This window comes from Biomphalaria glabrata, chromosome 1 (assembly GCF_947242115.1).
Source record: "Biomphalaria glabrata chromosome 1, xgBioGlab47.1, whole genome shotgun sequence".
NCBI lineage: Eukaryota > Metazoa > Mollusca > Gastropoda > Planorbidae > Biomphalaria > Biomphalaria glabrata.
Genome location: NC_074711.1, coordinates 64,443,317 through 64,470,345, shown reverse-complemented (window position 1 = coordinate 64,470,345; position 27,029 = coordinate 64,443,317). Strand labels below are relative to the sequence as shown.

Sequence of the window (27,029 nt, the reverse complement as noted above, 5' to 3'; positions counted from 1 at the left end):
TTTGATATAATTTCATTCGGATGAAAATATTGAAGCCTGCCTGGGTGGACCACTTCGGGGGCCGATTTTGAGTTTGTGTTTCCACACAAACTGTCTTTTGTAACCTTGTTTTGTTCTATTTTTACTTCTTTACGTTTATAATAAATAATACGCCATGGTTCCTAGTCAAGAATGTATGTATGTATGTCATTGTATGTATGTACGTATGTATGTAGGTATGTATGTATGTATGTCCCGTTTGACCAATCTTGATAAAACTTGGCATAAATGTTCTTTGGGTGCTAACTGGAACCGTAACGTATGTAAAGTAACCCTAAAACAAGCTTTAGACCCTCAAAAAAAAGTTGCCCAACTCTATGAAAGCATTATTATTTCATGGATCTAGGTCATATAGCCATGTTTACATGAGACAAGACCTAAAGGATCTAGATCTAGATCTAATTTTAAGAACTACACTTTGCAATAGTTTGCAAAGATAGTTTTTTACTTTGACACATGCAAATACAAAATATAGTCCACTGATTTCATTATTTAATAAAATTAACCTTCAAATTTGTGTTCCAATAGAATTTTTACATAAATTCGTTCCTTATATCTGCGAATTTAGACATCCTGATGTACATTATGTCGCGCGTTTCTTTAAATTTAATACTTAAATTTAAATCGGGTAAACCCGTTTCCATAGTATTTATATTTTATATGAATGTATCGGTTTAACGGGGAAACCCATTTTCACAAAACTACTTTTATTTTCTTGGCGAAAAAGAAAAACTTGAAAGGGACATTAGCTAAGTTTGACATAGATCTATATAAATCCAATCCACTAGATTAGTAATACACAAAGTAAGCCCCGCTGGCGGCGGGTAATATCCGGATAGTATTAGTATATTATCGAAAGGTTATGAAGAGCCTGATCTAGGGTCTAACTATAATTACGTTCCTTGTCCTCATGATCATCAAAATTTATTCTCTAAGTTTTAGCCTTGCCATGGAACTGTATGCTGCCATCTCAAGCCTTCCTTCATTCTATTGAGTTTTAGAAATTGACTCATGGGCACACTCAAGGGACTGAATCATTGATTGATGAAGTTGGTTGATTTTGTGTAGTTGTCCTTTTTCATCTATAGGCGGCCTGAAAAACTCTGGATAATGGGGGCGCATGCGTCCTCCCCAAATATACTTAGCCAATATGTACACGTTACGATGTTTATTCTTTCAATGCCGTTGGTATACTTTCTATGCTGTGAGTCTGTCAGTATACTTTCTATGCTGTGAGTCTGTCAGTATACTTTCTATGCTGAGAGTCTGTCAGTATACTTTCTATGCTGTGAGTCTGTCAGTATACTTTCTATGCTGTGAGTCTGTCAGTATACTTTCTATGCTGTGAGTCTGTCAGTATACTTTCTATGCTGTGAGTCTGTCAGTATACTTTCTATGCTGTGAGTCTGTCAGTATACATTCTATGCTGTGAGTCTGTCAGTATACTTTCTATGCTGTGAGTCTGTCAGTATATTTTCAATGCTGTGAGTCTGTCAGTATACTTTCTATGCTGTGAGTCTGTCAGTATACTTTTTATACTGTGAGTCTGTCAGTATACTTTCTATGCTGTGAGTCTGTCAGTATATTTTCAATGCTGTGAGTCTGTCAGTATACTTTCTATGCTGTGAGTCTGTCAGTATACTTTCTATGCTGTGAGTCTGTCAGTATACTTTCTATGCTGTGAGTCTGTCAGTATACTTTCTATGCTGTGAGTCTGTCAGTATACTTTCTATGCTGAGAGTCTGTCAGTATACTTTCTATGCTGTGAGTCTGTCAGTATACTTTCTATGCTGTGAGTCTGTCAGTATACTTTCTATGCTGTGAGTCTGTCAGTATACTTTCTATGCTGTGAGTCTGTCAGTATACTTTCTATGCTGTGAGTCTGTCAGTATACATTCTATGCTGTGAGTCTGTCAGTATACTTTCTATGCTGTGAGTCTGTCATTATACTTTCTATCCTGTGAGTCTGTCAGTATACTTTCTATGCTGTGAGTCTGTCAGTATACTTTTTATGCTGTGAGTCTGTCAGTATACTTTCTATGCTGTGAGTCTGTCAGTATACTTTCTATGCTGTGAGTCTGTCAGTATACTTTCTATGCTGAGAGTCTGTCAGTATACTTTCTATGCTGTGAGTCTGTCAGTATATTTTCAATGCTGTGAGTCTGTCAGTATACTTTCTATGCTGTGAGTCTGTCAGTATACTTTCTATGCTGTGAGTCTGTCAGTATACTTTCTATGCTGTGAGTCTGTCAGTATACTTTCTATGCTGTGAGTCTGTCAGTATACTTTCTATGCTGAGAGTCTGTCAGTATACTTTCTATGCTGTGAGTCTGTCAGTATACTTTCTATGCTGTGAGTCTGTCAGTATACTTTCTATGCTGTGAGTCTGTCAGTATACTTTCTATGCTGTGAGTCTGTCATTATACTTTCTATGCTGTGAGTCTGTCAGTATACTTTCTATGCTGTGAGTCTATCAGTATACTTTCTATGCTGTGAGTCTGTCAGTATACTTTCTATGCTGTGAGTCTGTCAGTATACTTTCTATGCTGTGAGTCTGTCAGTATACTTTCTATACTGTGAGTCTGTCAGTATATTTTCTATGCTGTGAGTCTGTCAGTATACTTTCTATGCTGTGAGTCTGTCAGTATACTTTCTATGCTGTGAGTCTGTCAGTATACTTTCTAATATGTTTTGAGCCTGTTATTCTACACAATTCGCTGTGAGTCTGTCAGTCTAATCGCTATGCTTACATGAATCAATAAAAAATTAAACAATTAGAGGTAACTAATTTTGTTTTATATGGAATAGACTATAGAGAGACTCTACATAACGGTATATCAAAATTTTATATTTTGATATAAAGGTCCATGGGTATAAAATTATGCATAAGCAAAACATACAGGAAGCTAATGAAAAAAATTTGTTAACAATATTTAAAATATATACTATGAAAAGCCGAAATAGTATGTTGTTATATTTTACTGTTGTATTTAAGTCTGAAAAATACATTTAATATTGTTTTATCTTTACTTAATAAGTTATTAACTATCGACCTACTAATTATCTTCACATTAACTTATCATTATTAAATAATATCAAATGTATTTCAATCACCTAGTTATTGCAAAACTTTTATCACTATTAAATAGTTTGAATGTTTCACTTCTATTGAAGAGTTTAAAAATATCACCGCTGTATAATAGTTTAAATGTTTCGCCGCTATTTAATAGATTGAGTGTTTTACTGCTATTATATGGTTTGAATGTTTCACCGCTATTATACTTTTAAATGTTTCAACACTTTAATATTGTTTGAATGTTTCACTGCTATTAAATAATTTAAATATTTCATCGTTATTCAATAGTTTGAATGTTTTACCTCTATTATAAGGTTTGAATGTTTCACCGCTACTATTCAGATTAAATTTGTTTACCGCTATTTTAAGGCTTGAATGTTTCACCACTATTTAATGGCTTGAATGTTTCCCTGCTATTATATAGTATGAATGTTTCACCGCCTTAAAATAGTTTAAAGTTTCACCACTATTTAATAGTTTGAATGTTTCACAACTACTGAATAGTTTGAATGTTTCACTGGTTCAACATAGTTTAAATGTTTTGGCTGCTATTATATGGTTTTAATATTTTATCACTGTTACATGGTTGGATAGTTTTACCGATATTATTAGATTTAAATGTGTCACCACTATATGTTTTACTGTATTATACGGTATAAGTGTTTCTCCACTTTTATGTGGTTTGAAAGTTTCACTGCTATAATAAGGTTTGAATTTTTCAAGGCTATTATGCAGATTGATTTTTTTACCGCCATTATAAGGTTTGAAAGTTTGACCACTGTTATAAACTTGGAATGTTTCACCAATATAAAATAGTTTAAATGTTTCACCGTTATTAAATCGTTTGAATGTTTCACCGTTATTAAAAAGTTAAAATGTTTTCATGCTACTAAATAGTTTAAATGCTTTATCGCTATAAAATAGTTTATATGTTTCACAGCTATAAAATAGTTTATATGTTTCACAGCTATAAAATAGTTTAAACGTTTCACTGCTATTAAATAGTTTAAATGTTTCACCTCTATTAGATAGTTTAAATGTTTCTCCACTATTAAATAGTCAAAATGTCTCATGAATTGCAAAAAGAAAAAACAACATACAAACAATATGTGACATTTATTAGAACACAAATATAAACCACTACAAAAGTTTTAGTTCATTTGTTTATTGTTGTTTGGGAACATATATCTGAAGTGAAAGACTCCAATGAAATAAATATAAATATATAGTTCTAAACATTCTTGTTGTCATTGATCATTGTTGACATGCTCTTCATAGAGTTAGCTCATAGTATTTGATAATAATTGAAAACATGATAAATTACTGATGTTTCGGAAAAGGTAAACAATTTTTATTGTCGTATTCATGTTGAACGTGGTTGGTCTGTCTCAGAAGTTAACAAGCATAAATGGTTTTATTAGAGCATGTAAAACAACCTTTGCTGGCCTCACATATGGCGTCCACTCCAACCACTGGGGAGAAAATAGTGACCATTTAGTGAACGTGTGTGGACTATCGAATAAAGTTTCTCCAGGTGTTATGGAGTGTGTTTCTGTGTTTCTATGGTGATGGTGGGAAGTAGTAGAGCGATTGGCTGTGAATGATGCAAGATAGGTGGTATTGTCGTCATTGGTCTTAGTTAGGACAGACGACTCCAGAACGTGAGACTGAAAGGTTGTGTTATTGTAGTGAGTTAGATTTCGCTACAAAAATTATTACTAAGATCAGTAAAAAACAACAATGAAAGAAAGGAGAGTTTAATTGAGCTAAGTCTTAAATACATTGATAATCGCATTCATTTGTCGGACTTCTTAACTCTGAACCAGATGCTACACATGCATTCATTATAAGACTTAGCCATGTTTCTAGTCTACTATACAGGCATTCAGTAATAGACTTAGCCTTCATTACGTCATATTGCTAGTGTACTATACACTAAAATATGCTTTACAAACACATTCTTAAGATATACTTACTCATTAATACAGTAGTAATGTAATAATATGTAGTAATGATAAATTAAAACAATAATACTTTGATACTATTTACATGTACCACACAATACCAGTCATACTCTTTTCTAATTATATTATTTTATATTCACTGCTGTTGTTATTATTGTTACTGTTATCAGCCTATATTGTTACTGTTATGAGCCTATATTGTTACTGTTATTAGCCTATATTGTTATCACCAGGTAAGGTGATAGACGAAGAGGCAGACAGAGAAAGCGATGGGAAGACAACATAAACAAATGGACGGGCCTGCCATTGAAAGTGTAAAGACAGGTAGAAAGACGGTCGACAAATCTTGCGTGGTGTCCCAACGGTCCAACAAACTAAAGGTCAAGGTGAAGGTGACAGAAGGTGAATGTTACACATGTCTAACACATAAACCCTAGCAATATTTGCTTTGGATTTAGGAAGTTAGGAAGAATCATTTGTTAATTTAAAATGTAATTAATTAAACTCGATTATCTTAAGTAGCCTACAGATAATTTGTTCTCTAATACAGTAATATGCACCCCCCCCCCCAAAAAAAAAATAATTTGCATTTGTCATATCTACGCCAGAATTGCCAAAGTTGAATCTATATTTAACTACAATTAAAACTCTTTTTATTGAGATAAATAAGAAAGCAATAAATGCGAGAAAATTTCAGAATACACACTTTTTCATATAAAATTAATTAAAAAACTCTCTCTACATAGAAACACTACAACCAATTTTGTTCTTCTTACCATAAAAAGAAAGAGCCAAAACGGCTGCAGATACCATCAAGTTCAGAGTTTGTCTAGCGTTCATGGTGGTCTCTGGACAAAAAAAATACATTCCTTAAAATATTTACATACACATCATGCAGACGTGGCCCTTTTATTTTCCCAAACAGTTTCAAATTTTGAATCTTACAATAAATTATGAAATGAAATTTTGATTGTAATATTTTCTGTATAAAATAATACATAATCTATATTATAAGGATTGTTATATAAACAATAATATAGCATATTAAATATATTGTATAGAAATATGGTTTAATAAACTCTCATTTTATATCGTTATTAACATAAACGATGGTAGCATCATATCTACACTAAGACAATATAAAAGTTCCTCCTACCAGATGGCTTCTGACTGCTACTGTGTTGAAACTGACCAGAATTCGTTACAGTTTTTACTTCTATTTATATTCAATTTCGTATGAATGAAACGTGAGCTCACATATGGACGCGAGTGTGTGCGCGTGCGTCGGAGTGTCAAGCTCACAACTTCCTTATTGAGAACTATATTTATTGTAATTCTATATCAGTTTTGAGGCGGACATTAAGATCGCGTCTCATTCAAAGCTAGAAGTGCGGTCTGTTATTTGTGGTGATCTTTCGCACAAAAGATCAGAAGAATCTCTTCCTTATGTATTCCTGCGCGACATTGTGATCAGGAAAAAAAGAATAAAAAAAAAGAAAGAAAGAATCCTTAATGCATAGATGATAGATAAGACCAGTCATAGCTAGTAGATAGGAGGTAGCCCTTTGGAGGAAGAGAAACAGAAGGGTAGAATTTATAATGAATAAAATGGTTTAATTGAGTAAGCAGGCCAATGTTGCACCAATATTGTACCGAGTCAGTACTGACACTGTTAAAGTACCTTAGTACAAAGGACTTCTTTTCTCGGAAATCAAATACAATGCATTAGATTATTGTAATTTGGCTACAAAGTAAAAGCATAAGCAGGGCGGATTTAGGTATGAAGATGCCCGGGGAAGAACTTTTGTGTAGGCTCCCTATAATTTTTCAAAAGCTTTAAGATCCACTTATGATTGATTCCATCTAAAAGCATGTTATATTTTAGAAGAAAGTAAAAGAACACTTGTACATTAAATCTAACTTTCCTTTTTCAAATACAATATGCGTATTTTAACTTTAAAAAAATGTATATTTTTGGATTTGTGGAAGGTAAGGCCCTTGGTTAGAAGAACTCTCGTCAATGCGGAGAGCTGTATTAAACTTCTTCCGAGCAGGCTACAAGCGATCACTTTTTCATTACCACATTTTGGCCAGCCGTAAAAAAAATGCGTAAAAAATTAAAAAAAACACAAACTTAAAAGTCGAAATTCAGATATATTTTTATCTCTTTTGTGGAGGCCATTTTCTTGGGAATTCCACGGGGCTGTAGCACCGCCTGCCCTCCCTTAAATATCCGGCCCTGAGCATCTGAATGGGACGTCAAGAGAATGTTCAAAGTCAAGTTCAGTACAGTCATGTGATCTTTGTGTCCTTTTGGAAACTTTTGAGCTATGCGTACCCCTTCTAAGACTAAGACTAAGACAAAGACTGATTTATTGATCCTTATGGAAATTTGTTGTGATTACAGGACTCTTTTCTCTTATACAGACAACGTAACGATCAGTACCTCTCGCCCCCCCCCCCCAAAGGAGTTATTTTGTAGGCCTACATACACATCACTGTTAAGTATTCAATTAGTGAGGGTTTTTTTTTTTTGTTTGTTTTTTTGAGCATGCTTCAGAGACACACCAAAAACATTCTTTAAAAAATGGAAACAGTTTTGACATTGAAAAAGTGGGCGTGTCGACGGAAGTTGTATCATCGCTATCCAGTTCCTCACAGATGTAGAAACTAGATGGTGAAAACTTAAAATAAATAATAAAAAGGATTTAAAACTTATTACATTTTATTCTCATTTATAAACTAAATAGGTATTTTAAAAAGAATCAGCATTGTTAGCTAACTCTTTCCGTACCATTGGGAGAACATTTTTACCCCACTTCAGGAAACACTGCTGTAAGCAATTCAAAACATGAAGAGAGAAATGAAGAGGTTAAGGAGAAGTAAACAAAAAGAAAAACGAAGTTAGTTTAACAAAAAAAGACTGGAAGAAATAGTTTTTTTAATGGAAAGACAAAATCTCGAGGACGCTATAGTGAAAACTAACCACAGTTAGCAACTAAATAATGAAAATGATGTAACTTAGTGCCGCACCCAATTTTGGGGAGGATTTGAAAGAGGAAAACGTAGGCCTAATTCCCTTAAAAAACATAATGGAATCTAATTAGTAATTAGTAATTCTATACCAATGAGGCATTAAAAAGAAAGCTTGAAACTGTCCAATAGTTTGGTGATGACTGTGACATAAACGTTGCGATAATTAGTTTCACAGCTTCCAGCCGAACTTCAATAATTTTCTCTCATTACGTTGTTTGTTGCTCCATAGGTCCCCCCCTCCCCCATTACACACCCCAATGTACGTCTACAGTCTGTTTGGTAGCCAATGACGTATTCTTTATACCCATGACGTGTTTGGCGTTGAAAGAGAGTATTTCGTATGGATTGCCGAGTTTGGAATATTAAACAAAAAAACGTATTCGATACCGAATGACGTGTTTTGGTATCGACTGACGTTCATTTCAATATATTTACGATCAAGCCTTTTTTACTACACATTTCTTGTTCAACAATTAGCTGTTTACTATTTCACTCCACACCTTGAATACACTCATGAGTAACGAGGCCAATGGCCGCTGTTAGATCACGAAATTATAACCACTTCTTCAATTCTGCACGCTTAGTCTGAAATCTACAGATCATCAAAGGGTTATTTTTTTTACCCTAGGGGAAAAGATGAATTCCTGGACACGAAATCATAACGTCATTTCCTTTGAATATCAGTCAAATCAAAATGTTCGAATAGAGAGATCAATACATTTTTTCCTTTTTTATACACCCAGTTTACTGAATGCGACCGTGAAAGCTCAACTGACGCAAAGTAAAGTTTAAAAAAAACAAGCAAATACAAAAAATACTTTTAAAATACGCTATTTTCTATCCTATCACTTGTCTCACTACGCTATGATCCTATCACTTGTCTCACTACGCTATGATCCTTTCACGTGTCTCACTACGCTATGATCCTATCACTTGTCTCACTACGCTATGATCCTTTCACGTGTCTCACTACGCTATGATCCTATCACTTGTCTCACTACGCTATGATTCTATCACTTGTCTCAATACGCTATGATCCTATCACTTGTCTCAATACGCTATGATCTATCACTTGTCTCACTACGCTATGATCCTATCACTTGTCTCACTACGCTATGATCCTATCACTTGTCTCACTACGCTATGATCCTATCACTTGTCTCACTACGCTATGATCCTATCACTTGTCTCACTACGCTATGATCCTATCACTTGTCTCACTACGCTATGATCCTATCACTTGTCTCACTACGCTATGATCCTATCACTTGTCTCACTACACTATGATCCTATCACTTGTATCACTACGCTATGATCCTATCACTTGTCTCACTACGCTATGATCCTATCACTTGTCTCACTACGCTATGATCCTATCACTTGTCTCACTACGCTATGATCCTATCACTTGTCTCACTACACTATGATCCTATCACTTGTCTCACTACGCTATGATCCTTTCACTTGTCTCACTACGCTATGATCCTATCACTTGTCTCACTACGCTATGATCCTTTCACGTGTCTCACTAGGCTATGATCCTATCACTTGTCTCACTACGCTATGATCCCATCACTTGTCTGGACCAGTTGGAAAGGGGTAGGGGTAGATTCTTGCGTTGTCAGATACTAACAATTTTTTTTCAAAATTTGATCCGAGATTGGGTGTCGGAAAAATAAAGTGTGTAAACTTTTGGTAAGACAGACAGACAAGGTTTAAGCTTTGAATAATCTTTGTAGCAACAACAACATAAAAACAACAGCAAAACACACATATAAAATACCTTATGAGTAATTGTCAACCGTTTTGTTAATAACATCTTTGAGTCGGCTCACTCCTTGAAGGTTGATAAAATAGTTCAACAAATAAACAACTTTAAAAATGACATTTTTACAAAGCTTATATCAACTCCGTCTGTCTGGTACAAATTTTGAACACCTTATTTCTCCCACACTAATTTTCGGATCAAGTTCTAACTTTTCCCTGTTATTTATTGTATCTATAAAAACAAGAATTACTAAAAAGTAACCAACTAGTCAATTAATTACTGGTAATAAATTATTTTGTTTGATACCAACAAGGAGAATTAATCCATAAGTATTAACAGATATGGCTACATTTGTGGGGTTTTGTTCCCTTAGATAATTTATACACTTTATTTCTCCCACACCCATTCTCGGATCAAGATGAGATTTTTCACAATTATTTATTGTACCTAAAAAATATGGCTCAATTAAAAAAAATTATTCAATTCATTATTGGCAATTAATTATTTTATTGAGAAAGGGAAATACATTCTATTATTGAGAGATATAGTAGTATTTAAGCTTTGTTTTTTTTTAATGCATTTTTTATGTGATTTGAACTGCTTTTGACTGAGAAAACCTGAGGACTAGCTGCTCATGAAAGATAGTTATGTTCCTAATCTATACCTCCACTAACAATGGGAGTGCCGTTACTGTGCGAGGGTCTCCCAAGTAAAAGTCTTTTTTTTTTTTACATGTTTACCACGTGTAATGTACTCAGTACTGTGACAGCCAACAAGAAGCTACGTGCACTCTACTAGTTCTCCAATTCATTTCCTGCCTAAATGTTTAATACATAATACATGCATTTATGTTAGTCATAACTTTGAATTCTAATGAAGAACATTGCTAAAATATTCTAGTGGCGTGACGACCTAATTTTGGCGGTAATTGCATCAACCTTGACCCTATTTTTTTCATACTTAAACAACTGATATAAACAAATAACAAACACCTAGATCTCTAAGACAAACTCTTGTCTTTTAACAGTAACTGTCACTTCTGTTGCAAAAGGTAAGTAGGCCTACCGAGTCACAGGTGTGCTACAGGGACAAAGTGTTGCAAATGGGGACAGAAGGCATGTAAAGTACCAACTGACATTTGCAATAAATTAACTAAAATCAACCATTTACAGATCTAGTTGTAAATGTCCCAAGGGTTCAATCAGGTTTTAAGTTTTTTCCCGGGTACGCTATTCTGGCTCAACGTAGCACTCGGGTGGAAACTATTACTTGAGGAAGTAATTAGGCTAAATGAGTAGCAAAACAAAACTCCTGTGGGAGTGTCTAAGAGAATGCGAGAGCTTTCCCATTGCACGGTGCGGAGCTGAAAAAGAGCTTCCAAGTCCCTGTCGATAATCGATGCGCCGTTCCTCAATGGGCCGTTACAATAATGGCGTGTCCTGCACGGTTAGCTTGGTACAACATAGGAAAATGGCGGAGGTTCCCGGTGTGCTCGGCTTTCGGTCATGTATTCTAGTCCATGCGCCCGGAGTGCCAGATATATCGGAGACAGCAATGTCTTACTTAGGCATTGACTTGGACCTCTTCCAGACAGAACGGTTGTTCAATCAGGCTTACACGCCTAGAGCTCGAAGAGCCTTAGGCTTAGCTCTTTTGACAATCAAACGGTTAAGACACATTGCCCTGATAACAGTAATTAAGGTATTTAACACGAAAAATAAAATACTTTATAAAAATACCAAAGCTTATAATAAATGTAATTGTATCGATTAGTTAGCGCCCTTCATGTAGTGCTGGGACTTACCCATAGCCAACTTAATAAATCTGTGCGATTAGAACTATTTTTAGCAATGGTTTTTGTTTAGCCATTAGCTTTCTCAATGCGCTATGATCCTATCACTTGTCAGCACCAGTTGGGAAAGAGGATGAAGGGGGATTCTTGTGAATGTTTATATGAATGTTTACATGATCGTTTTTTAAATGCATAAATAAAAGTTCACTAAGGGTTCAAAAATCCTCACGGGGACTAATTTAATTTATATCTGTCAAATACAATTTTTTTCCCTTGTTCAAGATACCAAAACAAAATAATTAATTACTGTCAGGTACACAGTCTATATTTAGCTCGTCAATGACCTCGGGTTTTTCCTTTACGTGGAGAGCTATGTGTCGGAACAAAAGTGATTGGTTTGAGGTATAGATTGTTAACCAAGCTGCAATGAGAGTCACATGGCAAATCACCCAAAGCTTGGATTTTTCTTTATATTTTAGTTAGTCGTGTGTTTGGAACGTGTAGTGATAACATCTAACTTGTATGTAACGTGAAATTGAGAATATATATTTTCTTTGCATCAAGACTCAGATATATTATTGTGTAGATCAGATATTCTATTCAAGTACATTTAACCATTGTAATTATTTGTGAATAGTGTTTTCAAGTTCTGAATTAAAGTAATTGTTTTTAGACGAAGAGAAGTTTCTTCTTGAATATAGAACGTACTTAGATCTTATTGTCAAATAGTAACTCCTAGATCTAGATGATCCTCTTATCAACTGGCAACATTCTGAATGATCGTATTATCAACATAGATCTAGCTACTTCTATACGATCATCTTATTGAAAGATTATTTCAAGATCCTCGGCAATCACGATCATTGATGGTGTGATACAGATCAAGATAATCTACAACGTGACATTCATCATAACATCTTCATATAACATCTGACATCCACAATCAAGATTGAACGTGATATCTGACACCATCTTAGATTGTGACATCAGACACCATTAATGATTGTGACAATTACCAATAGTTAAATAGCTAATAGTTAAGTTTTGTGTTTATTGATTCTTGTGTTGTCAGGTAAAAGATATAATTTCAGCTAAATCCGAGATTGGGTGTGGGAGAAGTCACGTGTACAAACTTTTTACCAGACAGACAAACAGAGTAAGTTGATATAAGCTTTGTAAAAAGATTTTAAAAGCTTAGGACCCCTGCTTGCATTAGGTCCCCCCCCAAAAAAAGGTACAGGGATATTTCAAATTCCAAGTTGAACTTAGCATCTCATGACCTTGAGGTTACGTGCATCTTTGTGTACATAATTAATGGCACCAGAAAAATAATTAATAGTGATAATAATAATAATAACAAAAACGGTGGATTTTATTCACCTTGATCTGCTGTTTGATGACAAAAAAGAAAAAAATACCACTGTCATTGACATTGACGTACTACTATCCCATAATATAAGGAAAACCGAAATGGAAAAACAAAGAAAATATGGGAACAAAAGCTTGGAGGCCAAGCGGTTAGGAACGTTGTCTAATAATATAATAATATATATTGTTGTTAAATTGACTTAGGGGATAATGACAACTGACTATTCATATATCTTCAAGGCCCTTTACATCCCTAAGATAATTCTGGTTGCCTGTCAGAGGGCGGTACTGATGCAGACTTGCCACATCAGCAGAGAATTACGCAATGAACACTGTTAAAGAGACTACAATGAAATCTGTTTCTCTCTAATGAAGCTCGACCCTGACAGTGCTAGAGAATGAATATTTTTTTCACATAATAAAAATAATAATAATAGTAATAATAATAACAATAATAATAACAACCAAATAACAAATAAAATGTAGGCTCACGTCAAGGAGATGCTAGCCATGATATAAAAAGTAAAGCTTATTTAACTAAGCTTTGAATAGATAAATCTTTATGTTCTTGAATGTAATAAACAGTGTAGAATTTTAGTCAGTGGAGGCTCCAACTCTCTGCTTCAGTATAAATAATAAGAATACATCTTAAAGCTTGTCGTATTTGTGAAAAAAGAAATAGATTGCTTGTTCTCTCCTCCCTTCTATTCTTTTATCTATTTTGACAAAGCTTCTATCAACTCACTGTTTGTCTGTCTTGTACTTCTTTTGTACACGTTTATTTCTCGAGTCTCAGATGACTTTGAAACAATTATTTGTTGTACCTAACAAAACACGAGTAACAAAAACAACAACTATTAAATAAATTATTGATAATGATTGTGTTTGATACCAAAAAGGGAAATTAATTCTTCAGTATTAAGAGATAGGAGTTATTTTTTGGGATTTTGTATTGTACATGCTATTCTCACACCCATTCTCGGATCAAATTGAAACTTTACACAATTATATATTGTACCTAACAAAACACGAATAAAAAATACAGTTAGTCAATTATAGGTAGTTAATTATTTTTTATATCGCAAATGGGAAATTCCACATTATTGATATATATATATATATATATATATATATATATATATATATATATATACATGTAAATGTGAAGTTCTTCCCTTGGATAAGTTTTTATTTCAAAGTATTTTTGTATTTTGCTTGTTTGTTTGTTTTTTAATTGCAACACTAAGTAGTTTTAAAACGTGGAGGCCTGCTTTAAATGTGAGGCCCAGTGCGACTTAACTGTCGTAAATCCGGCCGTGGTAGTGAGGCATGAGGTTTGTCTGAGCGCTATGATACAAATAACAGCCAGTTTTTCAATAACCGAATTCGGAGTAAACCTTTGACGTACACTGCAAAGTGAGTTCCTAAGTGACAATCGTAATATTACGACTTGAACCAAAAGTCGACCAGGTTTCATTTGGTCAGTTGTCTCTCGTTTACTAGATCAGATTAACACACACACGCAAGCATGTAACAAACAAAACATGAAGTCTTATCTTAGTCGCATGAACTGTGTATGCTAGTAGCCTAGATTTCTACGCATCGGATACTGGCTCGTTTGTGTACTAACTAGACTTATGGTTCCGTCTCAGGATTTTTAGTCTTTGTACCTAAAGGCCCATATATCATGTCCACTCCTCGCGGAGTTCACAAAAAAAGGGGGTGGGGGGGGGGTATATTTTTTTTCGTAGAGCGTTACTTTTATTTTTCTGTTGGACATTCAAAACTCATCGTTTATAATTAAAGGCTATTTATTTATTTTTACAATACCTCTATTCAAGTTACTCCTTCATGGAGGAACCTGGTTGGGCGGATGTAGATATCAAAAACAGCTCTAACGATGGGGAAAACTCTAGTTATAATTTTTCAAAATAAAAAAATAAATAAATGTAAATTTAGCTAGAAATAAATCTAAATTTACCGTCTGCGAATAAGTCTACTTTCAATAGATCTAATAGGCTTATAATTTTTTTTTATAATCTAGATTTTTAAAAATCTCTTAATGCTATATATAGATTTTAGATCTATAAAAATTCACTTTTTAATAAAAGGGCTCCTTTCTATCGATCGCACGTTTATTAACTTCGTTAACATTAGATCTATATTTAGGCTTACGTTTTGTATTAATTACTGTTGACTGTTCTTACGCAAATATGAATTAAACTAATGAGAGATAGAAATGAAATTCTCTATGGATTTCCTTTTTTTTTTTAAATGTATATAAGTAGTGCATAAAAAATATTACCCACATCTAGTAGAAAATACCTAACATGAACTTTACAAAACGAACGGCAACTTCAGAACAGATGCATCTACTTAGAGTGAATTTGACACGAAGGATGATCAAAAATAAAATCATTTGTGATAATCTCTTACTCTAATAAATTATATCTACCAAAACAGCTTGTCTGAAAATGGATACATTTTTTATCGATCTGTTTATAAAAAGCTAAATTAATGTTCAGGAAAATTGTGCGCATCTTCTTCTAAGTCTCGATTTTAAGGCCTATCATTGGATTAATTCAATAATACTAAAAAAACAAAACATGCGTAGTTTACCGTAGCCATAGTGTACCGAAATTATGCGATAACTGAGTAAATCTTACGTTGCTTCAATTTTATTGAAATAATTCACATGATTTACTAATATTTTATTTTACGTACATCTAATTTAGATCACAACTACATTCTATATCTTAAGAGTTTGAAATCTAAAGTCTAGGTCCAGAGTCTAGTATTAGTTCTTGATAAATCTTCGCTAGACTATGCCTTGCCCTCTGGCCGATTTGTTAACGTCTTTCACCAAGCTGATGGTGTTAAAGACAAGGGTTTGATACACGGTATGAACCAAATATTAAAAAAATACTATTTTATTTCATTTTAAGTTGCCTATAAAATTATTTTTTAATAATGTTTTTCTTGTTAATATTAAAAAAGTTTCTTCTTTGAATAAAAAAAAAATCATTTCATATTTGGATACATCATTGATAGAAACATGTTCACATAAATAAAACATACAACTAAGAGACAATGTCCCCATGAATAAAACATACTACAACTAAGAGACAATGTTCACATGAATAAAACATACTACAACTAAGAGACAATGTCCCCATGAATAAAACATACTACAACTAAGAGACAATGTTCACATGAATAAAACATACTACAACTAAGAGACAATGTTCACATGAATAAAACATACTACAACTAAGAGACAATGTTCACATGAATAAAACATACTACAACTAAGAGACAATGTTCACATGAATAAAACATACTACAACTAAGAGACAATGTTCACATGAATAAAACATACTACAACTAAGAGACAATGTTCACATGAATAAAACATACTACAACTAAGAGACAATCTCCCCATGAATATAACATACTACAACTAAGAGACAATGTTCCAACTAAGAGACAATGTTCCAACTAAGAGACAATGTTCCAACTAAGAGACAATGTTTTAACTAAGAGACAATGTTCCAACTAAGAGACAATGTTCCAACTAAGAGACAATGTTCCCTGGTGTGAGTTTCGTCATTCATGACCTTATTTCGTGTTCTTCTGCTTTATCCTCATCTGAATCTGAATCTCGTTAGGGCAGCACTGTCAACCCTTTCACGTGTTCTCGCCATCTGTCTCAGTCCTATGATTGTCCTCAAGAAATCTGTGAAAGATAGATTCCCTTTCATGTCATTCATCACCGATGTCATTGATTGACTCGTCACTTTCTTTGACCTGGTTCAATGACCTGAAGGATTGTTTTTTAAAAGACCACTTAACTGTATATATACATTGTATATATATGCATTGTACTTTATATCTTTGACTTCATGTTACAACGTATTTACACTATAGTGTTGCAAAAGGTGGGAAACAGAGAGGTTACTAAACACTGTTATCTCGTGATATGAATTCATATAAAACAATTTACCTGATATATACTTTACGAATTTATGTAAAACTTAAGGCTTAAAACTTTTGGAATAAAGTTATTATAATGCAGCGAATACCATTTTTTAATTCACTATCTCTATATCTCTTCATGGCTCAAGAGTTTGGATACTAAGTAATGGAAATATCACTCTTCTATTTCTGCAAGTCGGACGGACTAGAGTTACCCCACGTAATTTTAGAGGCGAAAAAAAAAGAGGGGGGGGGGAAGTAGTATTCACCCGTCACTAAATAGCAGGCCGAACTTAACCATTTTGACCAAGAAGTCATGGAAAGAGAACAAGTAATCTACTCTGCATTCACCTGTCACTAAATAGCAGGGCCGGACTTAACCATTGTGGGCCCAATGCGAAACGGATTCGCAGGGCCCAGTTTTGGTAGGGATACGGATAATAAATGAAAATAATAAAGAGTTTGCATTAGAAATTATTTTCGTCTTTGCATTTTATTCATTCTTTACTACGTACAGAATTACTACACGAGCCTTGCGTGTAGCGGTCATACAGTATATCATAAGAATTCTGTTTCCTACATAGATCACGCTCAATAGCAAGAATTATCAAATGTTTCAATCTATCTACGAGAATTGTTGACCTCAAGTAATTCTTCATTAGTTTGAGGCGCGAGAAACTTCTTTCACTAGATTCCAGAATTACGGGTATTGCATAATGCCGTTTTTTTTAATCGCTCGTAGGATTGGCGTTTTCCATATTGAATGACACCCCAAAATGACAATTTTTGTGTACACATTTCAGGAGATATGTATGAGTTTTCTAAAGATTATAATAATTTCCAGGACTTTTTCGTATATTTAGCAATTTCAGGAGATTTCCAGGAGCTCCTGGTAAATCGACAGGAGGTCGCGGGAAATGTGTTATAAGTTATAAAATGGTTTAATTTAATAATTTATACACCTAGAATTAGCGCGGGTCCTATGAAAGTGCAGGTCCTATGAAAATGGGGTCCCACTGCGGTCGCATAGATTGCAAAATAGCGGCGTAGCTACTGCGTCGGTCGACTAGTTATTATTATTACTGTTAAAGGGCCTGCGGTACAGCCTCTGAGAATGTTCACTTTTAATTTTTCCCGAATAGTTGGGTGAAGCTGTAAGACATTATGAGTCAGGATAACTAGAGACTCAAAACCCTTCTTTGCACTAGGATTTTCAGTTTCTAAGTTAGTCTTGATGTATTGTTCACACGAAGGAGAAGGTACCCTATATACAAGAGTATAATAAAATGACTTTATTTTTTACTTGCTTCTAGTTAGACCCCCAGAAAACCAATGGAAGTATAGCAACTATACATTTAGTTTCCGAATCTACAAGAAGTCTAATACTTAGGACTTAAACTTGTCAGATAGGTTTCTGCTTGTAATAAATAAAATTTTCTCTCTCAGACCTTGCGATCATTAGGTCAGATAATGTAAATGTCATCTGTTTCTGTAGCCCACGGTTAACGAGGGTGTCATGTGGATAGCACAACGACCAACCGCCTTTACTTTTTTCCATTAGAGCTGGGTGGACTCAGGTGAGCCCTAAAAATGCCGAAATTAAAAATCCCAGTCTTCACCAGGATTCGAATCGGTAAAGTTCCCCTTTCAGACCATGCGGTCTGTAGGGCAGATGATGTTAAGGTCATCTGTTTCTTTGACCAGCACAACGACCAACCGCTTTTACTTTACCACAACTAAAGTCATGTACCCATTAGAGTTGGGTGGACTCAGGGACGCCCTAAAAATTCCAAAATAAATAAATTCAAGTCTTCACTGCGGTTCGAACCAAGGGCCCCAAGTGCTTGACCACTCAGCCTCCGTGCCCCACGGATTCAAACGTTGTTTCTAAAGGAAGATGTGGCACAGTGTTACATTTCGAGGGTCATAAAATTACTCTGCATTACAAATTTGATTCTTTATTAAACCTTGTCAAAATAACATATTTGTTTAGTGTATGTGCCATATCTTAGTGTTCTTTACACAGGGCTAATGGAGAAAAAAAGAATTCTAGTAAAGATTGAAAATGGCAACCTTGACCTCAATGCTGTTACCCAATGTGTAAAAAATCACGACTAACATAACATCACGTGACCAAATAAATAAAATAGTTAATATATTTATATATATATATATAGATGTCCATGGTAGGCCTACTTCATTATTACCAATTGTTTACTGCCTTCGAGCATTTAAACAAGGGACTTCGTTTCGGCAAGATGACACGTGGAGGTTGGGCGAGTGGTGATTAGGTAATCGAATAGTATAAGTCTCATAAAGTGTTGAATTTAATTATTTTTTTTGTAATTTCTAAAAAAAACAAAAACAAAAAAAAAAAACAAGATTACAAAGAGAGTTTGTGTTACACAAACTCAGAGGCGGCCCCCGTCGAAGTCGGATCCCTGTCGGATCTGCATATTCGCAAATAATATTCAAGAGGTGATTTAATTTTGATGTAAAATGTTTTACACGTTTCGGATGTTAATTCAGAGTTGAAGATAATTACTTCCTAGTCCAAACCTCCCGCAGGACGACGGGGGAAGGGAGCGGGCAGGGTTTGAACCCTGGGCCATCCATAAATCTGAACGACAGTCCAGCGCGCAAACCGCACGACCAGGCAGCCATCCGATGGTCAAAAGTAATAATGTTTCAAAGATTCATTTGCCGTAAATTTAAATTTAATAAAAAATAGTAGATTAGTTTTAGTATATTAAAACATTACAATATTGATCAAAACGTTTGGAAATGAAAATCTACACTTTTTTTTACACTTTAAGTTTATAAATTGAAATTCTACATCTTAATCTAGTCTATTTTAGTCTAAACTAGATCTAGAAATTCTAGATCTAGACTCTAAAATAATTTTAATTAGAATATAAATCCAGATCTAGATATACTGTAATAAAAATGTAGATCTAGTTTAAAAAATCTAGATTAGATCTAAATCAAGATATCATTCCTTTTTTAAACGCGAGTCACATAACGAGGCTTAATAAACATTACTATGCCGAGTTCTTTTTTCATTTCGTTTGAAGAATTTATTCCATATAACGTCAGAGGGAAAAAAAAAACACTACGTCACACGGCCTAGCTAGACTAAAAATCGCCTTCATCTATAAGAGCCATTTATCGAGTGTTCATAGACTTTGGTGCACCGAGTGCGTTCTTTAAGCATTTCATTTAAAGAATTCATTCCATATGACGTCAAAGGAAAAAAAACACTACGTCACAAGGCCTAGCTAGACTAAAAATCACCTTCATCAACACGAGCCATTTCTCGAGTGTTCATAGACATTGGTGCACCGAGTGCGTTCTTTTAGCATTTCATTTAAAGAATTCATTCCATATGACGTCAAAGGAAAAAAAAAACACTACGTCACACGGCTTAGTTAGACTAAAATATGTTTTCATTAATACAAGCAATTTTTTCGAGGGTTAATAGACATTGGTGCACCGAGTGCGTTCTTTTAACATTACATTTAAAGAGTCCATTCATATGACGTCAAAGAAAAAAAATTCCATTACTCACAATAGGCTAGTACCGGTACCATAAAAAAAATGTCTTTATATACACGAGATATTTGACGAGGGTTCATATACATTGGTGCACTGAGTTCTAATAGAATTTATTTAAAGAGGATCAAAGCCGCATTGTTTTTATCTGTCAGTCGGTCTGTCCGTCATCTTGATATAAAAAAAAAAAACAACAACTAAAAGTTATTTATAATTGATTAACCTTTATTTTACGTTTCAAAACATCGCAATAATTTTAAGGTATGAACACAATTGAAAAGTTTATATAATAGATTGTTTCGGATGTTTGTATAAATAGTAAAAGAAAAAGAGAATTTCAGATAAATGTAATAAGGTTAATTAAATTTTTTGGATGGTCTCGTATAAAAATTAGATGTACTACAGCCATGTGGAGAGATTTTCATACCTTACTTTGGTGTTTGGATTCTGTTTTCCTTAAAAATCGGAACATAATATTAACGATAATTAGATTTTTTAAGGTTTTAGGTAGAAAGTTAAATGTACTGTAATTATTTAGCGTTAGTAGATTTTTAAATAAATTCGGAAATTTCTGGCGACGATTTGTAAGAAACAAAATCCGGAACTTTCTTTATCGATTACAAAACTTCTATGTTATGTTTTACAAGAAAATTAAATGTCTAAAAAGTAATTTTCAGTAATCAATTCTAGTAAATTACTTTTTTTAAAAGCCTTATGCGATTTCAAACAATCATTAGGCATAATTCATGTTTTATAAAAAAATATCCGGAACATTTTTACACTTAATGAAATATAAGTCAGTATAGAGATTATGATTTAGCATTAATATGCTATTTACATAAAAAACGGAACAACATATTATTGATAATGTGTTTTTGCAACGTTTAAGCATGGAAATTGAATGTAATATAAGTTAGAAGAGCAAACAAACATTTGTTGGCGTTGATTAGTTTTGCACAAAAAAATCCGGAACAATCAATTTTAGATACTTAAAACTATTGAGATGTTATGGGAGGAACATTAAAGGGTAAATCAGATTTTCAATAGCTTTTAGAGTTCTAGTTTTTTAAATCTAATCGTGACGGACAGACCGACCAACAGACAAAACGCACAAAAATAAGCTTCTTTTATTCGGATGGGGGCACTAAACAAAAAATAAATAAAATCTGATTTTTAAAAAAAGTTTAAGGAATTGGTTTAGCACCTGATCATGTTGCGATGTTACGCTACTGCACGAAAATCGCTGCATAAAAAGTCCATTTAAAAAAATGTGCGTGATATTTACATAAAAAGTGCATTATTAGCCTTTATAAACAAATAGAAATGTTTTCTTTTAATTTTAGCAGCTAGTTGACCAGAAAAAACGTCTTTAACTATTATTTATATTTGTTGTAAACATTTCCTGTACATTTTAAAAATATATTTGACTTAGTGATACTGAAAATACACAAAAATTGTCCATCTTTGTTAGCATATTGTAACATTGCCTCCCTTACATTTACGTAATTGTTTTAGAATTGGTGTATTTTTATGAAAAAATCGCTTGCATAATTAATTTTATAAATTAAACGGTTTGCTTTTAGAAAACCAAAAGTAGCCATTGCACCTAAACTTTTCAAGCCGGATTTAATGATGAAATAATATTTTTCATATCTCTTCTAGTTTTCGAGATCTGAGTGTGACAGACGGACAGACGGACAGACGGACAGACGGACATTTTGCACAAACCTAATAGCGGCTTTTTCCCCTTACGGGAGCCGCTAAAAACAACAGAAAAGCAACAACACTGAATTACAATTGACAATAAAGTTCTCAATGACCCCTCTACATTACAAAGGTTATATCAAATCACCCTGTCTGTCTATCTGTCTATGTATCTGTCTATCTGTCTAGGTGTCTGTCTATCTGTCTATGTGTCTGTTTGTCTATCTGTCTATGTGTCTGTCTGCATATGTGTCTGTCTGTCTATGTGTCTGTCTGTCTGTCTGTCTATTGTTAAGACCTCTGCGCGGTGTTGATTCTTGACAATCTGTCTAGTGTAGATCTGACTGTAGGTAACGCTGAACTCAACACTTCAGTAACACCGGCGAAAGGCCGAAACAATCAAATATGTAGTCGACGCTGATATGTTGTTCTAACAATATGTTTAATACTCAAAAGGGAATCGTCCGATGTCAATAATGTCGTACTCAAGTCTACTACTTTACAATAAGCGTCCTCCTTCTAGCGTCGTTTAGAGCGTTCTTATTTTTAAAGATCTGTCACGTCACTTGTCGCTAATTAAAACTTTACCCTATTCCCGAAACAAATAACTAATTCCTAACTACTTCCTAATCATGTCATAACAACTCCTCCCCATCCCGCTAAAAAAAATTGCCTGTCAATTTTTTAATCTACTGTCTTAGTCTTACAATGTGCAAGGGCCAAAACGTAGGGAAACATAAAAGACAACACAACTTGAGTCTTGATTGCGATTTCAACTTCTCTTTCTGTGTCCACAATCAAGTTCCTCTGAACACCTATTTCCCTCAAGTGTCACTAACTGATACTGTCCAATGTGATGTGCCATAGGTGACCGCAGACATAGTTCGTTTGCGCTGACACTATAGGTGTGTCTATCTATACTTCATCACATCACGTTCCAGAGGGTACACCGCTTTCCCTCACACGTCAGGACAGACAATTTACCTAATATGACAAATTGATATTTATCAATACTCGTTCTCCCACTATACACCTAACGTTCTTTCGGGCATTTACAAGTGTATTTTATTTCCTCTCTCCACTTACTTGTCCCCACACGACCTAACTCTTTACTGATGTATGATCATGATCAAATACAAATAATAAATTATAAAACTTACTTTTTCGTGATGTAACTACATCGTCGCCTTATAAATGCCCTTTCTATTCATACAAACATACATACAATTCATACATACTACCCGAAATCAATAATTAACATGAGTCAATCTAATGATAACCAAATTACATGTATATTATAACATAAATATACTATTTCCAGATACTGTAAACAACGTAATACCCGTCTAGTCATGACTACTAGTTAGGTCAATTAATTAAGAATAAACAATTTCAATAAAATCCAACTTATTTACACACTACGGTCTCATAGTGCTATGTTTCACAGGCTATCTACACGACTCATACATTTGTTCTCTCCAACTGGAGTTCACATCTCTTCTTACACCACCATAGCCCGCTTGTGGCTTTCTACCTCTGTATGACTTGCGATTACCGCTACCATAGTCATCTCTTCTACCATCACTGTCGGATACAGACCTGCGCCTCCTATCCGAACTCGCAATCTTCTGCTCAGACTGTTCTGCCCTACTCCAACAGTCTTTCGCAATGTGCCCATGTTTATGGCAGTTAAAACAAATTCTGTCATTTCTAGGTTTATTTCGCCTCATGTTGCCATACCTGCTTTTCCAACTTCTAACCTGTTTGTCAGAAGCGGCGCTGACACCTGATACATTTCCAAGTAAAACATCTCTAGATAACCTCGGCATGGCTACCCCTTCGCAATACCCTGTGTATAATGGAGATCGAAGGAACACTTTGCACGCTTCGAATCTCTTAACTGCGCCGTCTGCCAACCTGACTGATTTGGTATATCCTAAATAATCCTTAGATTTCACTAATCCCCCTCGAACTGCGAGTGTACTGCTAGCTGTGTCCCGGATCACATTTACCTGTTTATTATTTATCATACCTGGATATAGTTTAAATCTATCTTCCCCACAATCAACGTAATTAATTTCTTCATCTGGTTCACTATGTCCACTATCACGATCCCTGTCTTGGATGCTCCTTACAAAATTAACCCTATCCGGTGGCCGATTATCCCTCTCTTGTCTACGGTTTTCTCGATTACCTCTCCTATCACTAGTGCCACTATTACCCTGTGCATTTCTATTGCCAGCTCCATTCCCTCTATGTTTCTTACACTGGTATGCCATGTGTCCCTTTTCCTGACAGTTAAAACATGTAACATCCCTAAGGTTTCTATCACCCGCTTTAGGTCTATCTATTCTCCTATCATAACTTTCCCTGCCATTGTTTTCATTTTCCCAGGATCTATCCTTTATGCCCTCATAACTATCCCGACAACTGTTCCCACGTTCCCTGGACCTATCGTTTCTCCTACCATAATCCCTATCACTAACATCATTTCTCTTTACATAATTTACTAGGTCAATAACTTTTTTATGGTCGCTAACTGAAAGTGGGTTGTTTGGGTAAGCATTCTTAAAGATCCTAATAATTTCTACCAAGTCTTCAATTACCTTAGGGTTTCTTTCTTTTACAAAGGACTGTAGCTGAGGGTCGCACTTATTGATAAAGTTATCAATCAGAATAAAGTTCCTCAACCCCTCGTAGGTGTTCTCTACATTCTCGAATGCGAGCCATTTAGTGAAGAAGTCTTTCTCTGAGTTGATAGTTGTTTGGGGATCAACTTGGCTGGATGGAGTGTTTTCATAATACTTCTTTCGGAATGTTTCCGCGTTGTGCCCGTATGCGTTTAGCAGTTCCTTCTTTAGCTGTTTTGCATGGAGTGGTCATGGTTTTGACAAATCGTGAGGGCTTTCCCATGTACGAAGTCCAACAAGATTTCGGACCACTCCTTCTCCTGGACATTAAACTTTGCAAGTTTAATTTCAAAGCGTTTCAGATAGTCGCCGATGTCGTCCTTGTCTTCCGCAAAAGGTTGGATTTTCTTCTTCATCCATGCGGCGCTACTATGGCTTTCTATGTTGGCACTATTGTTGCTGTTCCCTTCGGTGGGCACACTTACACCAGCCTCTATCCTCATCTGTTCTACTTGAATTCTCACTTTTCTGTCCGCCTCTTCTTTTTTCTCCCTCTCTACTCGTTCCGCCTCTCTAACCTTTTCCCTCTCCAACTTTTCTGCCTCTCTAACCTTTTCACGCTCTATGCGATCTGCTTCTTCTTTTTCTTTTTCTCTTGCTCTTTCAGCTTCTCTGACTCGTTCCCGCTCTCTGCGGTCTGTTTCTGCCGCCACCATCTGCTGCACATAGGCGGCCAGTTCTTTGCCGCGTAGTTCCAGTTCTGTCTTGGCCTCTTGGATTAGCTTTTTCCTAAACTCTTCTAGGTCGTACCCTGGAGCAGTTGCCATATTACCTTTATGTTACTTTAAATCAAATTACCTTTTGAGCGTAACCTCGCTCCGCGGCTTCCTAATATCTCTTGATTCCAATGAATTAAATTCGTCACTCTACCCTCAGCGTCTAGACTACCAACTCCGACTTTTAATAACTTCTGTACTTTCCAAGATACACTTAGTATCCTTGGTACCAGTGTGTAGGCTACACTCTGACCCGACTGAATACGCTGTGCGACACACGCACACTCAACCGACTACGTGTTACTCACACGAGTCGCCGGTAAATAGACCAACCTGTCTATTTACAAATACTAAATTTACAAATGGGCAATCAGGCTTCACCTCGATTATCCCTCAGATCTAGTCTAGATTACGCTAGATCTTATTTACTTCTTACCTGCTTTCACAGCCAGGAGTGTATATAACTTACTCATACCAATAAACTATGAAATTAAACCTAAATACGATAAACACCAAACTATAGCTCTATTTCTAATGAATGAGACTTTCGTCTGACAGTAAGACTTAAGACGGGAGTATTGCAAACAATTAATACATGACGTTACTAAAAATGATTAACTAAATGATTCACATTCACATACAGGACGAATTAACAGCTAAACGTATATCTGGACCTCTTGCTAGATTACACCTAATTTTAAGGATATCCCCAATCCACCACGATTTAACCTGGTAGTGATAATCTAGCGAGTGGTCACTTCCCTACAGACTCTAATTATTCTAAGGAGAAAGTAGTTAAATAACACTTGACTTATCTGTCTAAGAAGCGGCGATGCGATAACTCCACAGTCAGTCTCGGGTCCACTCTTCCTACGCTAATGTCTGTCCCGGCGGCAAGGCTCACGGCGATGTCTTCCCTAGCGGTGAGATAAAGGCAGCGAACGTTTCGGCTCTCCAAGGTCCTTTGGTACTGGTCTGCAACGGCTCCGGTTCTTCGGTGGTACGGCGTCTGGTTCTGGTTCACGGTGATCTGTCGTCTGGCTCCGGTTCGTCGGTGACGTAGAGTCTGGTTCCGGTTGCTGGTTCCAAGGCTGGTACGGTGGTTCGAGGTGGTCGTCTGTCCAAAGTGAAACTGGAACGGTCCAACAGTTGACCCAGCGACAAAGTCAAAAGTCCAGTGCTAAGATACCGGCTATCTGGCTATCTAACGTGTAGCACAGATTCAGCCGAGACGTAGATCAAATTAGCACTACTGTACTTAAGTGCCGTAGGCAGTAAGATGGTTCCTACGTCACAAGTTCTTTGGCGTGACCTCAACGGTCGATCTTGGCCTTGCAGAGGTGACCTTC

At 35.3% G+C, this 27,029-nt stretch overlaps 1 long non-coding RNA gene across 1 annotated transcript; it reads right to left on the bottom strand.

Moving 5' to 3' along the window:
- Nucleotides 1-4,264: 4,264 nt before the first annotated feature.
- On the bottom strand, nt 4,265-6,388 carry LOC106058750 (uncharacterized). The gene is made up of 3 exons (XR_001216094.2): nt 6,236-6,388; nt 5,856-5,927; nt 4,265-4,587 (listed from the first exon to the last, which is right to left on the bottom strand). It is a non-coding gene; the product is annotated as an uncharacterized LOC106058750 (long non-coding RNA).
- Nucleotides 6,389-27,029: the final 20,641 nt, after the last annotated feature.